The 24,557-nt window shown below is 54.3% G+C and overlaps 1 pseudogene; it reads right to left on the bottom strand.

Annotated features, from left to right (window-relative positions):
• Window positions 1–6,049: 6,049 nt before the first annotated feature.
• LOC126964051 (atrophin-1-like) lies at window positions 6,050–21,651 on the bottom strand (annotated as a pseudogene).
• Between the last annotated feature and the right edge of the window lie 2,906 nt (window positions 21,652–24,557).

Genomic DNA, 24,557 nt, shown 5'->3' with positions numbered 1-24,557 from the left:
GCACCTTCCTGATCCTAACACCCGCTCCATCTGAGCCACATCAGGAAAGCAAGTAATTGGTTGGGTACGATAGCTCACACCTGTAATCCCAGCACTTTGGGAGGCTGAGGTAGGCAGATCATCTGAGGTCAGGAGCTTGAGACCAGCCTGGCCAACATGGCGAAACCCCGTCTCTACCAAAAAAAAAAAAAACAAACACAAAAATTAGCCAGGCGTGGTGGCAGGCGCCTGTAATCCCAGCTAATCAGTAGGCTGACGGAGGAGAATCACTTGAACCCAGGAGGCAAAGGTTGCAGTGAGCCAAGATAGTGCCACTGCACTACAGCCTGGGTGACAGAGGAACACTCCATCTCAAAAGTAATAATAGTAACAATAATAAAAGGGTTATGGCAGAGAAGAAATCAAGCTTCCCAGCTGTGCCAAGCCCCTGCGCTCATGAACAATGTCTCCAGCAGCTGACACTGGAGTCTCCAGGGACCAAGGAAAGCTGCACTGAGACAACACACTGTGCTCCTGCCCTGCACAGCCCCTTCATTTCTTTCTTTCTTTCTTTTTTCTTTCTTTTTTTTTTTTGAGATGGAATCTCACTCTGTTGCCAGGCTGGAGTACAGTGGTGTGATCTCGGCTCACTGCAGCCTCTGCCTCCTGGGTTCCAGCAATTCTTCTGCCTCAGCCTCCCAAGTAGCTGGGACTACAGGCGCGTGCCATCACGCCCAGCTATTTTTAGTAGAGACAGGGTTTCACCATGTTAGCCAGGAAGGTCTCAATCTCTTGACCTTGTGATCTGCCCGCCTTGGCCTCCCAAAGTGCTGAGATTACAGGTGTAAGCCACCATGCTCTGCTGGCTCCTTCATTTCTAGCAGGATTTTAAATACTTAGCTGGTTAAATCTGAAACTTAGGATGGTGATGGCTGTGTGGTATCTTCTGGTCAAACCACGGTAGAACTGATGTGCTGGTGCAGCCAGGCAGGGCCTCCTCCAGGCCTGCCCCATACCTCTCCTGAGGAAGAAATCAGAGCACAGCCCGTACCCAAGCCCCATCATGGGCTTTATCCCTCTCCAGAGGTGCCACTTCTAGAGACCAAGGGCTGGAGCCATCTACTTTAGAGCTGGATTTTTTCCTACAAGGCAATAAATTTTAGACTTCCCCACTCCTCAGGAGTGTGCATGAGAGTGTGCCCTAGCAGTGGAGACGGGTTGCCCTGAACCACCCACATGCTCACTCCATGCCACTGCAGCCAGCCCCTGTGCATGACAGTCACCTCAGGTGGCTGGGGCCCTTGCAGCAGACAGACATACATACAGACAGACAGACACACATACACGCATCTCCTTCTTTAGCAAAGATGCAGGGGTCTCTATGGAGGGAGCACAGAGGGGCAGCAAAAGGGAGGAGAGGTACCGGCTGAGCACAGTGTCTCACGCCTGTAATCCCAGCACTTTGGGAGGCCGAGGCAGGTGGATCACTGAAGTCAGGAGTTTGAGACCATCCTGGCCAACATGGTGAAACCCTGTCTCTACTAAAACTACAAAAATTAGCTGGGTGTGGTGGCATGCGCCTGTAGTCCCACCTACTCACGAGGCTGAGGTGGGAGAATCACTTGAACCTGGGGGGCGGAGGTTGCAATTAGCCAAGATCGTGCCACTGTACTCCAACCTGGGCAAAGAGCAAGACTCTGTCTCGAAAAAAATAATAATAATAAAGGAGCAGAGGAGCCTCTCGGAGGCTCCCGGCTTAGATCCTCCCCCTCTGGCTGCTGCTTCAAGGGTCTCCACAAGAAGCCCCCAGGCACCTGGCCGACAGGGACCCCACCCCCAGCTGGCCCCCAAAGCAGACTGGAGAAGAGGGAGCCTCACGCGCTGAGCCTGCCTCTTTCTCCCCATCCTTCCACCTACGTGTGATGGGCCAAACGTGACGACCCATCATTGATTCATTTAGCAAATACAGACTGAAAACCTGCTTTGTGCCAGGCACTGGGTAAGGTCCTAAGGAGTCAGGGATGAAATACGCAGAGCCCCTGCTCTCAGAGACTTCCATTCACACAGCTACGCATTCACTCACTCAACAGTGAGCCCCTACTATCAACAAGGTCCTGAGAAAAACACAAAAGGACCCAAGCTACGTACGCAAATTCCTAGAATGTCAAAGCTAGAAGAGAGCAGGCTGGACGCTAATCCACCCCTCCGTTTCACAGAAACTGAGCCAGAGAGGTTAACGATTTGCCCATGTGTTAGCCGGGGGCTGTATTCCACACGAAAGCCTCCTTCTCCTGTGTGGTACTGTTGCCACCTCCTCTCCAGCGTTCCAGCGTGGCTCCGTGGCCCCTCTACTCCCACACTGCGGTTAAGTAAATCCTTGCTTCTGAGTGTCCAACTCATCCAGGCACCAGAGACCCCATTCAATGTGGGCCTCCTGCAAGAGGATGGGCCCCAGCAAACCAGGGGCCTTCTCACCCACGGTGCTGTGGAGGCAGAGGTACACTGTGTGGCCACAGGTTCTACATACACAGCCCCTGAGCACATCAGGGAAAGAAAATGGCAAAGTAGGGCAGGAGGCAGGTGCTGAGAACCAGTCAGCTCCACCCACAAAGCACAGACCCAGATTCAAATCCCAACTCCATGACTTCCTCACTGAAGACCTTGAAGGAGTTTCCTAAACTCTCCAGGTCTCCATTTTCTCATCCGTAAAATGCGGAGTAATGGCACCTGCTTCGTGAGGTGGTTACAAAGCCTCAGGAAAACAGTGCAGTGAAACCTTAACACACTGTCAATGCTTAATAATGGTGAGGTCACACCCCCATCGTCAGAGCTGCATGCCTCAGGGACGCCTGGGGAGGCGTCAAGGACATCAGGTCCCTGGGGAGGGAGCCAAGGCAACTAGAGAGCATGGGCTGCAGCCCAGGAGTATCTGCTACGCGGCGGTGAATGCAGTGAGCTGCTGTAGAAGGAGAGATGCCTCACCCAGTAGAGGACAGGGAGGATGCATCTTGGTGACTCAGGAGCCCCAACGGTGGGGACTCGGCTGCCTCATTAATTCACCCGAAATGCAAGGGCTTATTTCTGAACTCTGAGTTCTATTGGATCAATCTGTCTGTCCCTCTTCATGTCAGTAGCACACTGTCTTAATTACCATAGCTTTGCAATAGTTTTTTTTTTTTTTTTTTTTTTTTGAACCTGAGTCTCACTCTGTCACCCAGGCTGCAGTATAATAGCGCAATCTCAGTTCACTGCAACCTCTACCTCCCGGGTTCAAGCGATTCTCCTACCTCAGACTCCCAAGTAGCTGGGACTACAGGCATGCACCACCACACGTAATTATTATATTTTTAGTTGAGTCGGGTTTTCACCATTTTGGCCAGGCTGGTCGCAAACTCCTGGCCTCAAATGATCTGCCTGCCTCAACCTCCCAAATTGCTGGGATTATATGCATTAGCCACTGTGCCCAGCCACAATACATCTTGAAATCAGAAAAATGAGTCCACCAACTTTGTTCTTCTTTTTCAGGATTATCTTTGAACTTCTATGTGAATCTCAGGATCAGCTTATCAATGTCTGCGAAGAAGCTCGCTGGGATTTTGATGGCAATGGGTTTCTAGTTCCTGGTTCAACTGCTCCTGAGCTCCGGCTCTGCTTCCTCCCCTTGGGCTCCCTGGGGCACCCCGTTTTCTTTCCCATAAATTCCATTTTTTGCTTAACCAGATAACACCGGGTTTTTGTTTCTTGCCATCAAAGGAATTTTAAACAATAAAACTAGAAACACAGTGGTACACACACTGTCCCAAGCCATCATCCCAATAACACCTTCCCAGATATCACCCAGAGACCCCACTGGGGTCCCAATCTCAGCACTGGCTCATGCCCCCAGCTTTCACTCTACCCTCTAACTGGTACACTTCCAAGTTACAAATACTATATTTACAAACAGATCCTCCCTCAATAAATGCTTGTGAGATTGAACTAGATGTCTCCAAATAGCACCAAAAGAACACTCTTATCACTCTACACATCTTAGTAACTCTGCTTCATGCCTGGCATCTCACTCAATATGCAAATATGCTCTAGAAAGCTCTAGGAAAGCCAGACATTATTGTGCCCATTGGACAAAAGATGTAGAAACTAAAGCCCAGAGAAGGCAAGCATCTTGCCCTAGGTGACTTGCCTTGACAGCTCCAGATTGAATGGTGTCTGCACTGAGGCACACATCATGCCAAGCCAGCACAGGCATGGGGGTCCCATTGTCCTGCCCCATCTTTAAGAGCTGCTTTAAAAGAGGCCACCTCCTCCAGGTAGTCTTTCAAGAGTACTCCATAGTACTCCTGGAATCAGCTTTAGACGTTTTTTTTTTTTTTTTTTTTTTTTTTTTTGAGATGGAGTTTCACTCTTACTGCCCAGGCTGGAGTGCAGTGGAATGATCTCAGCTCAATGCAACCTCCGCCTCCCAGTTTCAAGTGATTCTCCTGCCTTAGTCTCCACAGTAGCTGAGATTACAGGCGCCTGCCACTTCGTCTGGCTAATTTTTTCTATTTTTAGTAGAGACAGGGTTTCACCATGTTGGCCAGGCTGGTCTCAAATTCCTGACCTCAGGCGATCCACCTGCCTTGGCCTCCCAAAGTGCTGGGATTACAGGCATGAGCCACCGCACCTGACCTCATGGCATCAGTTCAACAGAGAAACTGAAAGCTCTGAAAGGTCAGGAACAGTCTGTCCTCCATCCCGGCCCTGCTAACTGCCCAGCCTCACCTTTCTGAGCAAAACCAAACAAAGTGAGAAGCCTCTTATTTTGACCCTTTTCTATGCCAACCCTTGAGACTGGCCGTGTTTTGCCCAGGGACCTGGATCCAGGGGTTACACGACCAGTGCTGGCAACTGAATGGCATGACAGAGGAAGACCAGGCAGGAAAACACCTTCTGCCGAGATGGGGGAGTGACAACCCAGAGAAGCTGCCTCAGGAGGACGACTCATTGAAGGAATTTTCCATGCACCAGCTAATTCACATGTGCCGGGAATATTTTGAGTTAGAGGACAATGCTTTTTTCCTCCTAGAATTTCCCTCCTTTTCAATTCACTCCATTGGAGCAGGTGGTTAGCCAGTACTCACTGCCCCAAGGGAGGGGTGCAGCTGGAAGTCTGCTATACTTTGGTTAAGTCTCAAAGGAAAAAGGGGTTCATAATGCAGACAAAATGGTTTGGTTGGAAACAGAGGAGAAAGAAATGAGAGGAGAGAGGTCAGAGGTTCTAGGAGAGCACTGTGCCTGCTTAAAACGTCGGCAGACGGACCAAGAGACACATGGTAAACCGAGGCAGCCAATTCCCTGACCCTGCGTCTGGCATGGAGGCCTCAGAAAGCCCCAGGGCCAGGATGCCCATGCTGACATATCTGGCAACAAATGACTTCATGAGCAGCTGATACCACACACACACACACACACACACACACACCCCCTGGGGTGTTTAGTCAGGTCCTAGTAGGTGGAGAAATGTCAGAAAATCACTGACAGGATTGGGACTTCGCATAAAAATTAAAGGGAAAGGAAATATAACTATCTTTTTTCTTTTCACGTTCCTGGGGAGTTCAGAGGATGTTTTTGTTTGGTTGGTTTTGGATGGGATATTTTTTAAAGAGCATCATACAGTTATCTATATATACAAATTATTAATGTGGGGAAGGGGCAAGGGGCATGCATTGCAGAAGGGGCGCACACAGGGATCGGGGAGGGGCGGGGTAGCACAGAATGCTATGCAAAACAGCCACATCTAACAGATGAAACAATCACACCAACGGGGCGGGGGAGGGGTGTTATCCACTGGGATTGGACATGCAGAAGGAGAAAAGCAGGGGGGACAAGGAAGAGAAACCTGGTCCAAGATTCTGTGCGCTTTCTGTCCCTACCCTCGCCTCCTCCCCACCTCTGAACACACCAGGCCTTGGCCTTCTGTCTGTCTCTCCCTCCCCTCTCTCTCTGTCCAGCATCAGAGGCCTTGCAACTGAGCAGCACCCTCTTGGCTCCGGGTGGCAGGCCAAGGGCAGGGCGGGGGGAGTGTGGCGGGTGCTCTAAGGCCCAAAGTAGGAGCCATGGTGCTGTCTTGATCACAGGTTCTACCGTGGCTTGCCGCTTTCCTTCTTCAGGTGACTGCAGTAGTCCTCCTGGGCAGGCAGCGGCATACTGTGCAGCGAGTGATGGGTATGCAGCCACTGCTGCTGTTCTAGCGCCAAGCGCTGCAGCTCAGCCGACTATGCGTGTGTGGCCTTCAGCTGATGAGCTGCTGACATTGGGGCAGAAAGGGAGGCCGGTAGGTCCTGGTAAAGGGCAGCAAAGAACTGGTGACAAAGAACTTCATTCTCGTGCAGAGGGTGAGGAAGAAGGGGGTTAGGGAGAATCCCAGCTGGGTAGGGGATCCAGGTGAGGGGAGACCCTGAGGCCAGGGGGTCAATGAGAGGGTGCACAGAAGCAGAAGCTGCATGGATAGCATCTTGCTGGTGCAAGCACAGGTGTGAGTGGATGTGGGAGTGCTGGTGGTGATGGGGAGTCACATTGAGCATCTGCAGCTGAGCCAGAGGGTCACTGCCCAGGGCTGCCACCCTTTCTGTGTGCTGCCTCTCAGTGCCAGCCACTCAGCATAGAACATGTCAGGCCGCAGGGCTGGCCCGTTGCCAGTGCTAGACGTTCTGGCTCCAGGGCCCCAGGCTTGAATGAAAAGGGAAAGGGTGCAAGCCAGGTGGGCCAGGGTGCAGAGCCAGGCCCCCATGTCAGGGAAAGGGATCCAAGCCCAGCCCAGTGACCCCATGTAGGGGTTCCAGCTCACTACACTTCACCTCGAAGCCAGGCTTGAGACAGTCATGGAGGTCTCGTTCACGGGCTTCCCGTTCCCTCTCCCAGGCAGCTGTACAGGGCCGGGACGCTGTAACCCAGGAGCCCCGGGTCCCCTGCCCCCACGGTCACGTAGAATTGATGGTTGTGATTGTCAGGACACAACATGAGGCCGGGCATATTCACTGAGAGTGCGCAGGGCTGGAGTGTCAGGACCCAGGTAGGGGGGCACTGTAGCCACCGCACTGCCCAGTTCAAACGGAGGGCGATGGGGCACTGGGCCCAGAGAGGCATTCCATCCAAGCACAACCTTCCTGAGCCAACTTCAGGCTGCGTTCGAGCTCACGCTCCTTCTCAAGCTCATGCTCCTTCTCGCGATCCTGCTCGTGCTCCTTTTCTTCACGCTCGCTGCTTGGCCTCGCCGCCACACCTTCTCTACCAGATCTGTCTGCTTCTTGGCCAGCTTGGAGCCCTCCAGCTGCATGAAGTTCCTATGCGCGCATGAGTTGAAGCTGCGATCCCGGGGTTTGTTAAACCTGGCATACTCACTGGCATGGCTGGGCACATCTTCCACCTTGGGAGGGGGTGAGGGGCTGCGGGCTGGGAGCACTGGGCTCTTGGAGGTCTCATACTCCTCAGGCGGCTCCTGTTTGACCTGCGTGGCACTCAGGGGAGGCCCTGAGGCACCGCAGGTGGTGGTGGCAGAGATGGCAGGCTTGAGGCCCCACAGGTGGCAGGGGTCCCACGGTGGGTGAGCCCAGCCTGAATTGAAGGTCCCTGGCCTGTAGGTGGCAAGCTGCCTCAACAGCCCAGTGGGGTCCCTGTTCAGGAGGAGGGTGGCAACCCAGGCTTGTATCCGGGTGGGGTGGCTGTCTTGTAGGCCCATGGGGACGGGGCTCTCTTTCCAAACGGTGGGGGCCCACGTGGGGAGGCTATATTGTAGCCTGCAGCCGAGGAAGCCACAGTGGCAATGACCGTGGAAAGGGTAGCTGAAGAGGTGGTGACTGTAGGCACCAGTGGGAAGGGGTAGGGCGCCCCTTGAGGGTCCTGGGAAGGGGAGGGGTGTGAACATATAGGACCCTTGAAAAGTGGAAGAGGAAGAGTTGGAATAGGGAGAGACTGGAGGGCCATTGGGGCCTGCTTGGCTGTAGGACAGCTGAATGTGAGGTGGGGGCAGGTGTGCTGGCCCTGGTGGGTCGGGCCTCAGAGACCCCAGGGAGGGAGACATGGCATAAGGGTGTGCGTGGTGGGAGCTACCGCCCTCCAGGGGGTGGGAAAATGCTCCAGGAGAAGGAACCCGGGGCTTCCGTGCTGCTGGTGCTGCTGTTGCTGTTGCTGCTGGTGGTTATACTGATGTGTTGAGGCTGGTGGGTGAGCAGTGGACTGGGCCCTAGTAGAGGGAGGGAAGGGGCCTGGATGGGCATCGTTGTTGGCTAAGAGGCGGCCATAGGAAGGAGGTGGTGGGGCACCCTGGCTCCACACAGCCTGGGATGGGAGAGAAGGCTGAGTATGCTTAGGGTGCTGAATGGAGACAGACAGGCTTGTTGGGGGAGGGAAAGAGTGGCGGTACCTGGGCAATGCCTGGGAAGTTGGTACAGGGAGGCAGAGGAAGAGAAGGAAGAACTGGAAGAGGAGGCTGCTGCAGAACTACTATTAGAAGATGAATAAGAAAACCTCATGCTGGGGGCTGGGGCAGAAGAGGAGGAAGCAGGAGGCAGAGAGTGGGGTGAAGGAGCCAGAGTCGGGCCCTTCTCTGGGCCAAGAGGAAGTCCACCCATACCCTGCCCCATGGCATGGGGAGAGGGCAGATGCCCAGGTAGTGGTTGGGCCCCCAGGCCACAGGGGGAGGCTGATGCATTGTTGAGGGGTCTCAGGGCAGGTGGGGAAGGCAAGCTCAGAGTCACATGGGGGAAGCTGGCTGGTGGAGCAGAAGGTAGGTTGCTACCACCCACTGGAGTGTTAGATGGCTTTGTTGGGGGAGCACTCCCACTGTATCTCCTCTTGTGGAAGGATCATGACCAGCACTGCCACCAGCACCAATGCCGCCTTTGTCACATCACGATCCGTATCACTATCACTGTCGATGTCACCATGTGTCACAAATGCTATCAGTGTTGCCATTACTACCGCTTCACTAAAATTGCCACTGGCTCCAGCATCCTGGAAACCCTGGAGGCTCTTTCCAGCACCCTTGTCTGGCCAGCTCAGCTATGCCTCAAGCTTCCTACACGCACAACTCCAGGGGAGGGGAGGGGAGGGGAAAGAGGGGAAGGAAAAGAGAAGTGGGGAGGGGAAGGTTGGGAGGGGAGGGGAGAGGAGGGGAGTGGTGTCGGACCTGGAGAGGGGCCAGCCAAGTCACCCTAAGGCTTTGAGCTGGGGCGGGGTCCTTTCACTCTGAGTAAACTCCCAGCACCTTCTCATCTCAGTTCCAACAGCAAAGCAAGCGGCACCCCAAGGAGCCTGGCCCACGTCTCTCCCAGTTTCTTCCCCACATGCCCTCTTGAGTCCCTTCCTTGGGACTTCCACTACTGGTCCCTGAGGGTCTCTCCCTGGAATCCTCACCCGCTTTGGGATGCTGACCCTCCTCTTCCCCTATTTAACCCGCAGAACCCCAGATCTGAGCAGGACTCAGAGCCCTACGCTCCGCTATAATGCGTGGAACCCAGAGCCGCCCCGTGGCAACACCTAACAGTAAGCGCTTAGGTTTCACATTTTCTCAAGGAATCTCTTAATTCTTACAACAGCCCTGTGTTGTGGGTAAGGCAGAAATCCCCCACTGATACATGGGGAAACTGAGACCCAGAGAGTGGAAGTGTCCCATTCCAGTTCCTCAAGGGTCAAGGTGGAGTCAGTGCTGGAACCTGGGCTCCTGGTGCATGTACCTCTGAGCTCTGTCTGGTCAGCCCCGCCCACCACAACATCCACAGACACCACGGTCACAGCAGCCCCGGTCCCTGAACCATGACCTAACCTTCCAAGCCCGGAAGGCCCCGTCATCCCCTCAACCTCAATGGGCCCCAAGCAGACACTTGCTGTGTGCAAAAGACTTCAATGAGTATGCAAGCATCGACTGAATCTGTGTGACATCCCAGGCTTCCATGTGAATGCAATAGGGCAGGGCCTGCCCTCCCGGAACCCACGGTCCGGTGGATACCGAGTCAGCACATGGGGACCTCTGGGACATCCTAGGGTTCTTCCTCCACCTTTAGCTTTGCCTTGAAGGCAGCCCTGGCCAGCCACACTCCTGGTTTTCCCCTCACCTGCCCAGATTCAAACCTCAGGACCAGCTTTGCCTTGGGCTCTGGAGCGGTGGGTCCCAACACAGGAGTCTTCATATGGAATGAAGCTAAGTTGAGACCCGGACCCACCCACAGGGAGCTTTGTGAAGACAAGCCTTTCATCTGCTCCACGCCTCCCAGAGAAAGACGTGCCTTGGAGGACACAATCTCATTGCTGGGCCCTGCCCTGCAAGGCTCCCAGCCCAGACACACACACCCCTCCCAACCAGAAGCCAACTCCTCTGCCGCCTCCCGGACACTGGCCCCTACCCTCGGGGCAGCGGCTCCCAGGCCCAGGCGTCAGGGAGGGAGGGACCGAGAGCAGACACAAGCCACACTGTGCCATCTTCTCATCTGCACCATCCCATCTGCCAAATATAGGGTGCCCATGGTCCCTCCCTGCCAGAGAATGGATGGCAAAGTGCTTTGAAGAGGAGGAAGAGGGAAATAAAAAACCACACACACTTGGAAGCAAAAAAATTACCAAGGAACACAGCCTCTCTCTCCTTGCCCTTTCTGTTACCCCCATTAATCCACCATTTTCCACACCGGAACACCCCTGGCCACCTGCCTTAGAACCCTCTCCCAGTCTGACAACGCCCCCAACCCAGGAGCTGAAAGGAAACCGATCATGAAAACCACCAGACTCTGTTCCCCAGCCGCGGAGAAACTGCCAGTGCTAGGAACCAGAGACAAGCCTTTGGCTTCCATGTGCCTCCTTTCTGTCCCCTGGGGAGGAAAGAGCACATCCCTCATCCCAGACAGAAGCTCAGATGCAAGAGGGGCCAGAGGACCAGGCAGGCGGCTGGGGAGAGACGAAGCTGCTCAGGCTAGGACATGCCTAGGGTGGGCTGCCTGGGGTGCAAGTGGGAGACCTCCTCTCACAACCCACTCCCAAGAGAGCAGGCAGCCCAGAGGTCCAGCAGGTCACAGACTCCCCCACCACAAGGCCACATCGATGGCATAAACAAGAGCGTCACACATGCATACACACAGACATGAGCACACACAGATATAGAAGGCCACAGGCACACACAGGCAGCTGCTCAGACACGGAGTGCATGGGTGTCCACACGCATACACCTCACACATGGTCACACAGACTGGCAGTCACAGCCACATACACATGCCGGCACCCACAGGCACAGGCTCAGACACGCGCTCGCACACACATAGGCGGGAACCTGCAGACACATACACACACATTCAACTGCAGTCACACAACCTCGTGCTCCCACCTGCCCACAGGCAGCCGGTGCAGACTCCGGGATTTTCCTTCCTTGGGTGCCCAGGGACAGTGAAGAAGGCTTACGGTCTCTGATGTCCCCACCAGGATCCTGCATCTCAACTTACCAGCGCATCCGCAGACCCAGCTCTCAGGCACAGCCCGAGCTCCTCTGTCCCCACAGCCACCAATGCACTCAACAAGAGTTCACTTCTAAGTTATCTCCCATCGTTCCACCACCCTCCCACCTGTCACCCACCATCTGAAGCCCCCGAAGGAAACGCTGTGCTTCCGGCCAAACATGGCTGTGGCTGCAGAACCCTAGGTCCCAGTGATGTCCCCAGGGCTGTCCACAAGAGGGCCGTGGCACAGCGGGGTGTCCAGCGTGGCACCTCCCTCTTCACCTGCCCCCAACCTGAGCTTCCTGTGGGTGAGGCTGCAGGGCTGGGAGGTCTGTCTTGCATTCCAGAAGGCATCAAGATAGGCCGAAAAGGTTGTGGAGGGCAGCTTCCCCACACCCAGAGAAACCCACAGCGCTAGAAATGGCTCAGCTGGCAGACTGCTCCACAGCCCCTGTTAGCAGCCCGGCCCACACAGCCCCAGCTTCCTGGAACCCAAAGGCACCCCAGGGATTCCCGCAGCCACGCCTACAGTGACAGAAAAATCCAGCTGGAAGCCTTGGGCACCTGAGCACTGGGGCCCTTCACACCCACTCCCGAGGGCTGCCTGAGACAGGAACCTTTGCCGGCCTGCTTCGCTATGGCTTGGCACACACGTCATTCCACTAGCACACGTGGATGTAAGTATACATGCACACTTGTGGGCACAGGGACACATGGGATGCACACACGGGCACACACATGCACAGAATACTCAGGTACACACAGATACCTGCATGCGGACATACCTATCATTAGACAACTGCATACACCTGAGCACAGCGCTGCATACTCGTGCACAAATGCGCACTCACATGTGACTGCAGATAGGCATCAATAGAGACAGTTGCACACACTGCTCATACACTGACAAATTCCCACTGGACACATGCACAGAATGAGACACGTGCTCACAGGCACTCATCAGCACACTCAGACTGCATGCAAGGGGCATTCGCATGCACACACACACACACACGGAACATACCTGTACCTGTCAGCCCCCTCGAGTGCCTACACAGAGGTCAGAGCAGCGCCATGCTTCACACTGGCAGTGTGGGGGGGGCTGGGTGGTACCCATGTGCGGGTGTATTTGTCTTCCCAGCTGAACCGCAGGGCTCGTCCTCACCTCTGCATGCTCAGGTGCTAGTCCTCATACCACAGGGCTGGCGTATTCTGCCTCATACCACAGGGTTAGCGCCCATACCTGCATGCACTGGTGCTGGCCACGCCTAGTACACAGCAGGCCTTACTAATGGCAGCCTCTCAAAGGGATGTGGCACGTACACTACCACAGACACTGGGGTGGGTGGGCACAGACAGGGACCCAGGCCCTGCCTACTCCCAAGCAGTAGAGAAAGGGAAAAAACAGCCTAGCTGGTGCGATTGGCCTCTCCCACCAACCCTCCCTGGAGTTTCCTCTCTGGGGCCTGCGGCCACTTTGAAGGTACCAGACTGTGCTGAGGTGTTAGGGGCCAACCCCAGGCTGTGGACCAAGGGCACAAGGATTTCTATTTTCTTGACTCCTTCACACCAGGGGACACCACATGGGCCTCAAGCCCCTGGGATTATAGGCGTGGGAGCAGCTTCAGGGTCCTGGGCCAATGCAGGGCTGGGGACTGACTCTCTTCCTCCAAGGCAGCTAGCCCCGAGCAGGAGCCTGGAGGCTTCCCCCCACCCTCACTTCTGCCCCAGGGAAGTTAGGATTGTGGGGTTCATGCTCGGGCGTGGCTTCAGGCCGCTGGCTTCCCACCGGATGGCCAGAGTGCCCCAAGTGCCTCTCCCCACAGTGGCACCCACCCACAGCCAGGAAGTGCTCGACGGGTACCGTGGACACCTTGGGTCCTGCCTGCCCTGCCTCCAGCTGGCCTCCTGAGAAGAACACCTCTGCACTCAATCTGCCTCCAGGGTCAGAAGTGGGCACCTGACCAGGCCTGGCCAACCAGGGCGTCTGCTCCTAGCTGCAGGGACTGGTTCAGGAGACCTTAGTGAACCCAACAAGATACCATCCCAGGAGGTTTCCCCTGCTAAAGCACGAGATGAAAGCCTGGGGCTGTGGAGTGTGCAGGAAAATGAAACCTCCCTGCAGGAAAGCAGGGAAGAGAAGAGAACAGACAGAGACAGGGAAAGAGAAGAAAGACCATATGGTTTTTTGTTTGTTTTTTGGGAAGAGTCTCTCTCTGTCACCCAGGCTGGAGTGCAGTGGCACCATCTCAGCTCACTGCAACTTCCATCTTTTGGGTTCAAGCGATTCTCCTGCCTCAGCCTCCCAAGTAGCTGGGATTACAGGTACCCAGCACGACGCCCAGCTAATTTTTGTATTTTTTGTAGAGATGGGGTTTCAACACGTTGGCCAGGCTGGTCTTGAACTCCTGACCTCAGGTGATCCACCTGTCTCAGCCTCCCAAAGTGCTGGGATTACAGCCGTGAGCCCCCACGCCCAGCCAAAAGATGGAGTCTTAAGGACATCATCTGAGCTCCAGGATCTAGCTGTGCTAGGAGCCAGGTAACCCTGGGTACAGGACAGTCAGCAGTATGTCTCTTTATTCCTAACGCCAGTATGAGTTGGATTTCTTCCATTCTCCATTGAGAAAATCCCAACTAAAGAAACGAGCTTGACAAGCGAAAGAAAGTGGGAATGGTCAGCCCACTTGGCTGCTCAGCAAGCTCCCGCCACCAACAACACCCGCTGTAGTCCAAGGACCATGCTGGGTGCAGAAAACACCAGGGTGAGCCAGACACAGCCCACAGCCTCAGCTGGGAGGTGCTGGGGTAGGGGGTGTAGCATGGGTTGCAAAAATTCCTGTTGCAACCTACTTACTTTTTAAAAAATAGATTAGAGGGAGTTAATGACAGGTCCATCTTTGTAGTACACTTTGATGCGCTTTCATGCATGACAGAGAAGTGGAGTGACAGTTACATCACACTTGGCACATCCACCACCTACACTGACCACATATGAATGTTGGCCATCGCTTGTGTTCTAGCGAAAGGCAAAAGTGACAGATGCTCTCATCTGGGGCCTCCCAGTCTATGGAGATACCCAGGTAAATGCCCAGACATGAACATCTGGACCAAGTGTTCCCAGAGCCTGGAGAGACTTGGGCCCGGGACCGGACATCTGAATGGCAGACTAGACTAGAAGGGGTGCATTTCAAGGCCTCCGCTGCTGCCACTCTGAGGCTGGTTTCTCCCACCTGGGGTTGTGCTCCTTGACAGCCACAACCAGCACTGATTCAGACACCTGGCCAAGGAGCAGAACCTACAGCAGCCTGGTCTTCTTTGATGCCACTGGATCCAGGAATATTGGAGAAACCAGAAGGGTCCACCGCCCCACGTACCCTCATAGTGAGGGCTGGAAAGAGGGAAGGGACTCTCCCAGATGGCTTTTCATGGCACTTCATGAGCCCTGCGGGGGGTGAAAGCCATCCTAGGGCCTTTCCCACCCTTCTTCCTCTCCTTCCTTGGGGCCCAGTGACCTCGGGCAAGTTACCTAACCTCTCCAGGCCTCGGCTTTCTCTTCTATGATTTGGGGAGGCTGCTACCCACTCGTGAGGTTATCAGCGAACGGAAACACTCAGCACAGAACTCGAACGCCGCCAAGGGAGCTGCGATCATTACTGCCGAGGGTGATTTCTGCCCCTGCTTCAGTCCCACTCAGCTTCCTGACCCTCCTGCTCTGACTCCTTGGTTCCTCTTCCATGTGCGGTGCACAGCAAGGGGACTGCAGGCTCCCTGGAAAGGATTGTGACTCAACAGAAAAAGGAAGCGGCCGGATGTGGTGGCTCACGCCTGTAATCCCAGCACTTTGGGAGGCCGAGGCAGGCAGATCACCTGAGGTCAGGAGTTGGAGACCAGCCTGGCCAACATAGCGAAATTTTCTCTACTAAAGATACAAAAATTAGCTGGGTGTGGTGGTGGGTACCTGTAATCCCAGCTCCTCGGGAAGTTGAGGCAGGAGAATCATTTGAACCTGGGAGGTAGAGGCTACAGTGAGCCAAGACAGTGACATTGCACTCCAGCCTGGGCAACAAAAGCAAAAGTCTGTCTCAAAGAAAAGAAAAAGAAAAGGGAAGCACTCTGTGAGGCCGGCCAAGCCCTCCTGGCCCCACCCACCACAGCCCATGTTCCTCCCACAGCTCCACTGACTCAGCAGCCAGGCAGCACTGCAGTGATGAGAGGAGGATGAGCTGTGGGCACAGGAGAGCTAGGGCAGCACCTGCATCTGCGAGTCTCCGGTGGGCCAGCACGGACAGAACCACTTAGCTTTTCAGCCTCACAAACCCCTCTGAGAAGGTGCCCTATTATCCCATTTTACAGATAGGAACACTGAGCCTCAGGGAAGTGAAGGAATCCAACCAAATTAACCCACCTTGATGATTATTGGCCCCACTAATTCTGGAACCTACAGAAATACACAGTTCATCAGCGTCCATGTCACAGAAAGGAAAAGTGAGGTGCTAAAGCAAAGCTCAGCTCATCACAGGAGAGAGAATGAAGAGGGAAAGAGCAAGTACCCAGGTCCCTCCAACGCCTGGCTGGAAGGGCTCCTTCTCTCTGAGACTCAAAATGCTTCCCAGAGCCTGCTGTGGGTCACAGGTCACAAGGGCTGTAGGTGTTCCTGGGGGGCCAGCCTAGGGGCAAGTCCCAGCCAGAGTGCCAACCCTAGGACAGAGCTCCAGGAAATCCACCCAGTTTGATGAACTGTTTTTTTCTTGTTTTTTAGAGACAGAGTCTCGATCTGTCATCCAGGCTGAAGTGGCACGATCTCTGCTCACTGCAACCTCCGCCTCCCAGGTTCAAGTGATTCTCCTACCTCAGCCTCCAGAGTGGCTCGGATTACAGGCACTCACCACCACACCCGGCTAATTTTTGTATTTTTAGTAGAGACAGGGTTTCAACAGGTTGGCTAGGCTGGTTTCAAACTCCTGACCTCAAGTGATCTGCCCGCCTCAGCCTCCCAAAGTGCTGGGATTACAGGAGTGAGTCACGGTGCCCGGCCTCTATGGGCTTTTGAGGCAGGCAGAGCCAAGAAAGCTGGCTGGGCTCGGAGGAGGCGGCAGTTCAGGCTCCTGTCAGCAGCAGCCCCTCCACTGTGTTCCCCTGGGCAGGACAGGAGGAAGGGACAATGTAGTTTCCTCTGCTTGGGCAGCTCAGGCCTCACAGCCACCAGAGAGGGCTGAAGATGAGACAAGCTCCTTTCCCAGGCAGGGGGATAAGAGAGTTACAGGAAGCTCAGAAAACAGATGTCTTGAGAGAAGCAGGCGCTAGGTGGTCTGACCCAGATCCTTCCCGCTCCAGACAGTACCCATCCGGCCCCAGTACTAATCCCCTGGAGCTCAGCTCTCATCTCAGCTCCACCTCTAAGTCACTGGGGGCAGGCCACCTACTGTTTTGAGGCTTCAGTCTACTATTCTTCCAAGGGGAGACTTAGATTGGTTTCTGTTTCCTTCATAAATCACATGAAGATAAAGGATGACGGAGAGGCCGGGGGTGGTGGCTCACGTCTGGAATCCCAACATTTTCGGATGCCAAGGCAGGAGGATCACCTGAGGTCAGGAGTTCGAGACCAGCCTGGAAGACATGGAAACCCTGTCTTCCACTAAAAACTACAAAAATTAGCCTGGTGTGGTGGCAGGTGCCTGCAAATGCCAGTTACTCAGGAGACTGCGGATGGACAACAGCCTGAATCTGGGAGGCAGAGGTTGCAGTGAGCAGAGATCGTGCCACTGCACTCCAGCCTGGGCGACAGAGTGAGACTCTGTCTCAAAAAATAAAAAAATAATAAAACTTAAAAAAAAAGAAAGGCTTGGATGCTGGGGGCTGTCTGAAGGCGCTTCTCACTAAAGGAGCTCACAGAGCCAACTCTTCGTCCACACCTATGCAGCTGGGTCACTCCAGCCCTCCCCTACTAAGGTAGGGCACCTGGCACCTCACAGGACAGGCCACAAGGTGGGCATTCACGCTCTATGCGGGCAAGCTTGGGTGGTGCGAGGATGAAAGGGAGCATCTTTCTTGGGCTTATATCTAGGATGACACAGCCATGTTGCCCTCTGGCAAAAGGGGTCGAGGGAAGGGGGAAATCTTCCTTGTTGGAACAGATAAGCAACCACCACCTGGTGTCAGAACACACGGATTCCAGCCCCAGTTCTGACATTAAGTGTAGCTGCGGGGAAACTGCTTAAACTTCCTCCATCTCAGGTTTTTCATCTGTGAAGAGTAACTTCAGACAGGGCGCGGTGGCTCATGCCTGTAATCCCAGCACTCTGGGAGGCTGAGGCAGGCGGATCACGAGGTCGGGAGTTCAAAACCTGCCTGACCAACATGGCGAAATCCCGTCTCTACTAAAAATACAAAAGTTAACTGGACATGGTGGTGGGCACCTCTAATCCCAGCTACTTGGGAGGCAGACGCTGAAGAATTGCTTGAACTCAGGAGGTGGAGGTTGCAGTGAGCCGAGATCACACCATTGCACTGTCTAGCCTGGGTGACAAGAGCAAAACTCTGTCTCAAAAAAATAAAAATAAAAAAACCAGGCACGGTGGCTCACGCCTGTAATCCCAGCATTTTGGGAAGCTGAGGCGGGTAGATTGCCTGAGGTCAGGAGTTCGAGACCAGCCTGGCTAACATGGTACAACCCGGTCTCTACTAAAAATGCAAAAATTAGCCAGGCGTGGTGGTGGGCGCCTGTAATCCCAGCTACTCAGGAGGCTGAGGCAGATGCAGGAGAATCGCTTCAACCCAGAAGGCAGAGGTTGCAGTGAGCTGAGAATGCACCACTTCACTCCAGCTTGGGCAATAGAGCAAGACTCGGTCTCCAAAAAAAAGTGTCATACTTTTTATTTCTTTTCATGCTTACCATACCATGGTCTCCCTCCTGGCGAGTAACTGAAGCCTCAGAGAGGTTAAGAGACTTGTCCAAGGTCACAGAGTTGGAAGCTGACAGCGGAATTCAAAACCAGAGCTTCCCTTTGAGCCCTTCTGCCATTCCTTCAGGGAAGGCTCACAGCAGAGCAGGCAATAAATGAGGGCTGCGGTAGATGGAAGATACTGCCAGGCTGGGCTCAAGCAAACCCCCAGATTTTTCCCAGGCCCCCTCCCAACGCCCTGCTTAGGAGCAGCCCCAACCTGGGCCACAAGGAGCAAACCCTGAGATTCCTCCTCGAGGCTAGCAAGCGAGGCAGGGGGCTGATGCCTCAGGCAGACAAACAGTGACTCAGGTGGAAGCAGGAGGCAGGGATGGGGAGAGGCGGACAGTTCACTCAGCTCAAACACAGCATGTTCAGGGTTCACTATCCTGATTTTCCCTGAATAAAGACAGGGGTCTTGTTGGGGTTCATCCCAGCCCCAGGCCCAGAGAAATTCTGCCCGAGACCCAGCCTCGTGGTTATCTCCATCAGCAACACTTGTCCCGGACCCCTTGAAGGGAGCCGGGCTGACCTGGAATGAGATAATAAACTGGGACAGAAAAGGCCTTTTCCATTCAAGTTCCCCTTTCTCTCCTCATTACAGGCCTCACCCTCAGCAGGGCTCTGCACAGTAAGATGCCTCTTGGATTACATGACAGCGGATAGGGATCTGGGGATAGATCCTGTCATTTGGGGAGACCCAAGCCTCACCTGTGGCCAGGGGATCAGTGGGCAAAAGTGTAGCTCCTGCTAAAAGAATAAACTGCTGGCCAGGCGTGGAAGCTCACGCCTGTAATCCCAGCACTTTGGGAGGCCAACGCAGGCAATTACTTGAAGTCAGGAGTTGAAGACCAGCTTGGCCAATATGGCAAAACCACATCTCTACTAAAAATATACAAATTAGACAGGGGTGGTGGTGGGCGCCTGTAATCCCAGCTACTTGGGAGGCTGAGGTGGGAGAATCGCTTGAACTCAGGAGGCAGAGGTTGTGGTGAGCCAAGATCGCACCATTGCACTCCAGCCTGGGTGACACAGTGAGACTCCATGGCTAAATAAAATAAAATAAAATAAAATAAAAAGTGAAATAGCTTCCACCTGGCTCTCTTTCTGGGCATGCTTGTCCCTTAGCTCAGCCACCACGCTGGGAGGAAGCCCAATCTAGCAGGTGGAGACAGCATATAGAGACGCCCATGTGCAGAGGAACGGACTCAAAGCCAACAGCCAGCAACGAATGCCAGATGTGTGACAACTTAGCCTTCAGATGACTTCAGCCCCCAGACTTTGAACCACTCCAGACAATGCTGAGTGGAGAAGCGTTATTCCCACTGAACCCTGCCCACGTTGCAGATTCATGGGCAAAATCAACGTCACCATTGTTTTAAGCCGTAGGCTTTTGGTGGTTTATTAAGCAGCATTAGATAACCAGAACACTAGCACGGCCAGAATTTGAACCAAGCAAGCTGGCTCCAGAGCCTCAGCTCCTGCCACTCTGCAATGGTCCCTGCTGTATGACAGACAGTACAGAGGAAGAATTTCAACCTTAGCTCTGGAGTCAGACCTCTCTTCATTCATCAATCCATTCATTCATCAAATGTTTATTGTATCCCTACTGTGTTCCAAGCTGTCTGCTAGTCCTAAGAATATTTTAGTGAGCAAGACAAACAGATCCCTGCTCTAGGTGGGGAAGAGGCGGTTAGGAAGTAGAGGGTAACAGAGGACTACCTTTATGTGGGGTATTCACAATTGAGTGATCTGATCCAAATGGGACCAGATGACTAGGGAATGCTATGTAGAGGGGGTGATGTGGGATGGCCTTTCTGAGAGGGAGAATGCCAAGATGACATGGACACGGCTTTGTGAAGAGTGGAGGGAACAGCAGAGGAACAGGTCTGGGTTCAGAATCCGGCTCCTTCACTTATTAGCTGTGTGACCTTGTAGAAGTAACCCAGTCTCTCTGAGCCTATAGGTCCTCATAAAATGTGAAAACTTCCTCATAAAATGGTGATGCTTTATTTTTATTTTTTATTTTTTTTGAGAGGGAGTCTCTCTCTGTCACCCAGGCTGGAGTGCAACGCGATTTTCTCGGCTCACCGCAACCTCTGCTTTCCGGGTTCAAGCGATTTTCCTGCCTCAGCCTCCCGAGTAGCTGGGATTACAAGTGCACGTGACCATGCCCGGCTAATTTTTAGTATTTTTAGTAGAGATGAGGTTTCACCATGTTGGCCAGGCTGGTCTCGAACTCCTGACCTCACGTGATCTGCCCACCTCAGTCTCCCAAAATGCTGCGATTACAGGCATGAGCCACTATGTCTGGCCAGGGATGCTTTTCGAACCCATGTGATCGGACTACTATCCCCTGAAATGGGACTGTTCTGAGGAGCCAATGAGCTGATTACATGTACAAGTGTGTAGTCCAGAGCCTGGTGCGGGAAGAGTTCCATAAATACCAATGATTATGATGAGATTAATTATCCTGAGGCCGCAGTCCCCCAGTGGATGCACAGAGCCCCAGAGATCACTCTGCTCCCCATCAGAAACTGCCATCCAAGGCTACTGGGAAGAGAATAAGAACAGCTAAGTAAGGGAGACTTCTCACAGCTGCACTGGTGCCCAAGCCACTGAGGGCAGGTCAGGCGGAGGCAGGCAGGAAAACACACTTCTCTGCAGCATGGTGACACACACGCCACTTCTGCCCACCCCCTGCAGCCATCCCTGACTCATCTCCTCAACCCCGAGCTTGAGCCCATCACCCTCAGCTCAGACTCGGGGGGATGGGGCTGGAGGCTGGATATGCCGTCCCTCTTCAGGCCCTGCCTAGAAGGCAGTGGGCACCCACACAGCCAGATGGGGAGAATCAACTTCCTCAGGCAGAGGAAGGAACAGGGTAAGGAAGCCTGGAGAGAGGGCAGAACAGGGCATGGCAGAAGACACAAAAGAACCTCAGTGGAGGCAGGAAAAAGTATCACCTGCCATCCAGATGGGCACACTCTCAAGAACCCTGAAGAGCACTCAGTAGGTGGCTGGCACACATATCCAGAGAAAAGTACCTATGAACAAGCTAGAGCACCCAACAGTGCACACACAGAGACGTGCTCAGGAGAACCACACGTAGCCACCCAGAGACATCCAGACACAGCAATCCAACAAGAAGCCACCCGGGGCCACACACGCATGCCATGTACAGATGTGTACACATGCACAGGCACACCTCAATGTTCCCAGCTGCCTGTCACTCCCCGTCTCTCCTCTTGCTCTTGCTCACCGCCAGCCATCTGATCGGCAGGGCCCTGATTGTGCCAAGGTCCTCCCAGGTACCCACTCCTGCTCCCATCTGCTGATCCAGGCCTGGGAGAGGCCAGCCAGCAGCCCCAGCATGGTCCAAGGAGGAGACCAGTAATCATGGATCTGAACCAGGGAAACGAGTGGAAACAAGCTGGCCTTGAGAGCAAGCCACAAGTCCAGAACCAGAGTGTGGGCAGGGCCAGGGGCTCAGCACAACCTTGTCTAGGGCCAATTCCCCCAAAGCAGAATCCTTGCCTTGGCATCACACCTGCCTTGGGTGACCCTGTGTCTGCTTCGGATTGTGAGCAGGTGGACAGGAATGCCCTTATAACCATCTGGAAGCCCTGAAAGATTGCAACAATTAGAAAAGCAAAAACACAAAACACACCCAGAAAAGTGCAGCATATCAGGGTGAGATCAGCCAAGAGGCAGAACATCCTACTGGACAGGCACCAAAGCACTGAAAGAGACTGTAGTGAACCGAGATCACATCACTGCATTCCAGCACAAGCGACAGAGTGAGACCCCGTCTAAAAAAAAGAAAAAAAAAATACCGTGTTAACAATTAACACACCCAGCTAAGGAAACCAAGGCTCAGAGAAGTCAAGTAATTTGCCCGAGGTCATGCAGTGTTAGACACCTCAGTGTGCTGTTCAAACCCTCCCGGCCCCACCTCTCACGCCAACCATTTCTGCAATGACCAGATCCCTGCAGGCTCCAACCAGCATCTTACCGGAACAACGGGAGAGTGCTTCATGTCAGGCCATCCTGGGCCTTCTTGGAAGCTGCAGTGTGGAGAGCACACAGGAAACCACTAGAGCCCCACCCATGTGCAATCTGGAAGTACACACGGGAGCCAAAGTCCACGGAGCCAGACTTGTTGGCGGGGACCAGGCTAACGGATAAACGCTTTTCTGTTTCTCTCCCCAACAGAGCAGTTATGAATCTCTAAGGCTCCTAGAGAGACCGCCCAGGAGAGTGGTGAGAATAATCACATAGTTGCTTTCCCTTCCTCTCCTTCAAATCCCCTGTCCTGGCCCTTGTTTCCTGAGACCACTTCCTAAATAAGCCACGGCCTGCAAGCCTTTCTCTCAGGCTCCCATGGAGGGGAACGCAGGTGGAGGCAGACCAGCAGGTGCCGGAGCTGGGACTCACACCCAGGTCTGAGTGACAGCAGAGCCTACATGCTTAACCACTATGCGACCCTGCCACCACCCCCAACCATGCCAAGGTCCCTTTCCCTCAAGGCTCGTCATTCTGAGCCATGGTGGCTCAGCCAAAGTTGATCAGACAGGGTCATGGGAAAGAGGGTGAGGAGGGCTGCAAGCATGCCTCCAGCAGCAGGGTCCTCTTCTCTGGGACTGAGACCACCTCCCACCAATCGCCTTCTCTGGGACTGAGACCACCTCCCACCAATCGCCTCAACATGCTGAGCTGAGCAGTCCCACGTAGACCTACCCGACACTACCCGAGCTTAGCATCTGTCTCTGCTCAGAAACATCAACCACAGGGGTCAAGAGTGGCTGCTGTAGCTCTTCAGCTCCAGTCCCCCACCCCACCCCACTGTGGCAGGCCCCCTGGTCCCATCCCTCTCCAACTCCTCAACATCTGGAAAGGGAAGAGGGACCTGAGGCACCTTCTGGAAGCCTGAACAGCCAGACCCAACAGACGCCCACTCCACCTCACCCCTGGACTCAGAAAACCCAGCACCACAGCTTGGAGGTGAGCACAGAGCCTCCCCCAACTCCTGCCCAAGTCGAGAAGATGTGCCAGGACTTCCCTCTGAAAAATCACTGCCCAAGACCTCACAGGCCCTGAGTCACTCCTGGCCTCCCAGCCTCAGGCAGCTCTGCCAGCTGTTTACTCCCCACCTCGCCGCAGGAAGAATGGGGAGGGCAGTGTACCATGGGAAACTGGGGCCTATGGGGCTTGAGGGACAGCCCCAGGGTCTCAACGCATGCAAAGAACCCCAGAGCCCTGGCACCTGGCTCAGGCCAACTCTTATTCCCTACGGAGGCTTCTCTGATGAGAGCCACTCAACAGGGGCACATCCCAGCAAACCCCGATGGCATATCAAGTGCCCTTCAGGTTTGTTAACAAGGATGTAGGGAGAATCACAGAAAGAAATGAGGGAAAAGAAGGGTGCCCCTCAGCCAGCTCCCAGGTCCAGATGCACAGTACCTGGAGCTGGCAAAGCCAGAGAACAGTCTGCAGGGACTCCTGAGGTCTCCTGAACACTCGCCTGTCCTGGACTGGCACCCCCACACCCATCCAAGCCTTTGGAAAGGAGCATCAGGCTGGAAGTGGGTCCCACTCCCAAAGATCCCTCAAAGTCTCTCAGTCAGCACTCCACCACCCTACTTCACTCCAACAAGCACAGGCTGAAGTGAAGAGTGGATGGGGTTTCAGCCCTTTCCGGAAAAACTACAAACCTGGCCTAGCTACGGGGTCCACTGGGGCTCCTGGCTGTTTTCCTTCCACCGCCACCTGTAAACAGCCCATCATCTCTGACTTCCATCCCTGACAGCTTCCCTCACCAGACTCTGACAGGGGTTGAACAACTCACGCATGCACATACACCGTATGGGTGGAAGTGTGTGCAGTGCCCACCCGCGGGGGTTTCTGAGGATGGTCACTCCACCTCCCTAGCACAACCCATGATGTTGTGTGGCTCTGCGGGATCGCAGTACTGGCTCATACCATCCATACCTATTGATGTCTGTCTGCAAATACACACGCATTCACACTCCACACACGGCCCGACTCTCCTTCAGTCACACCAGGAAGCACGTCTGGATCCCGGCTGGCTGCAGAATCCCAGCCCCGTGGCTGACCTTCTGTGGCATGGTCCGCAGCTGCCTCTCAACGTGGGCGCCGCAGTGCCCGCGGTCTGCCC

Source organism: Macaca thibetana, chromosome 10, assembly GCF_024542745.1.
Source record: "Macaca thibetana thibetana isolate TM-01 chromosome 10, ASM2454274v1, whole genome shotgun sequence".
Classification (NCBI taxonomy): domain Eukaryota; kingdom Metazoa; phylum Chordata; class Mammalia; order Primates; family Cercopithecidae; genus Macaca; species Macaca thibetana.
The sequence above is the reverse complement of the archived record's forward strand: the minus strand, read 5'-3'. Positions and strand labels throughout refer to the sequence as shown.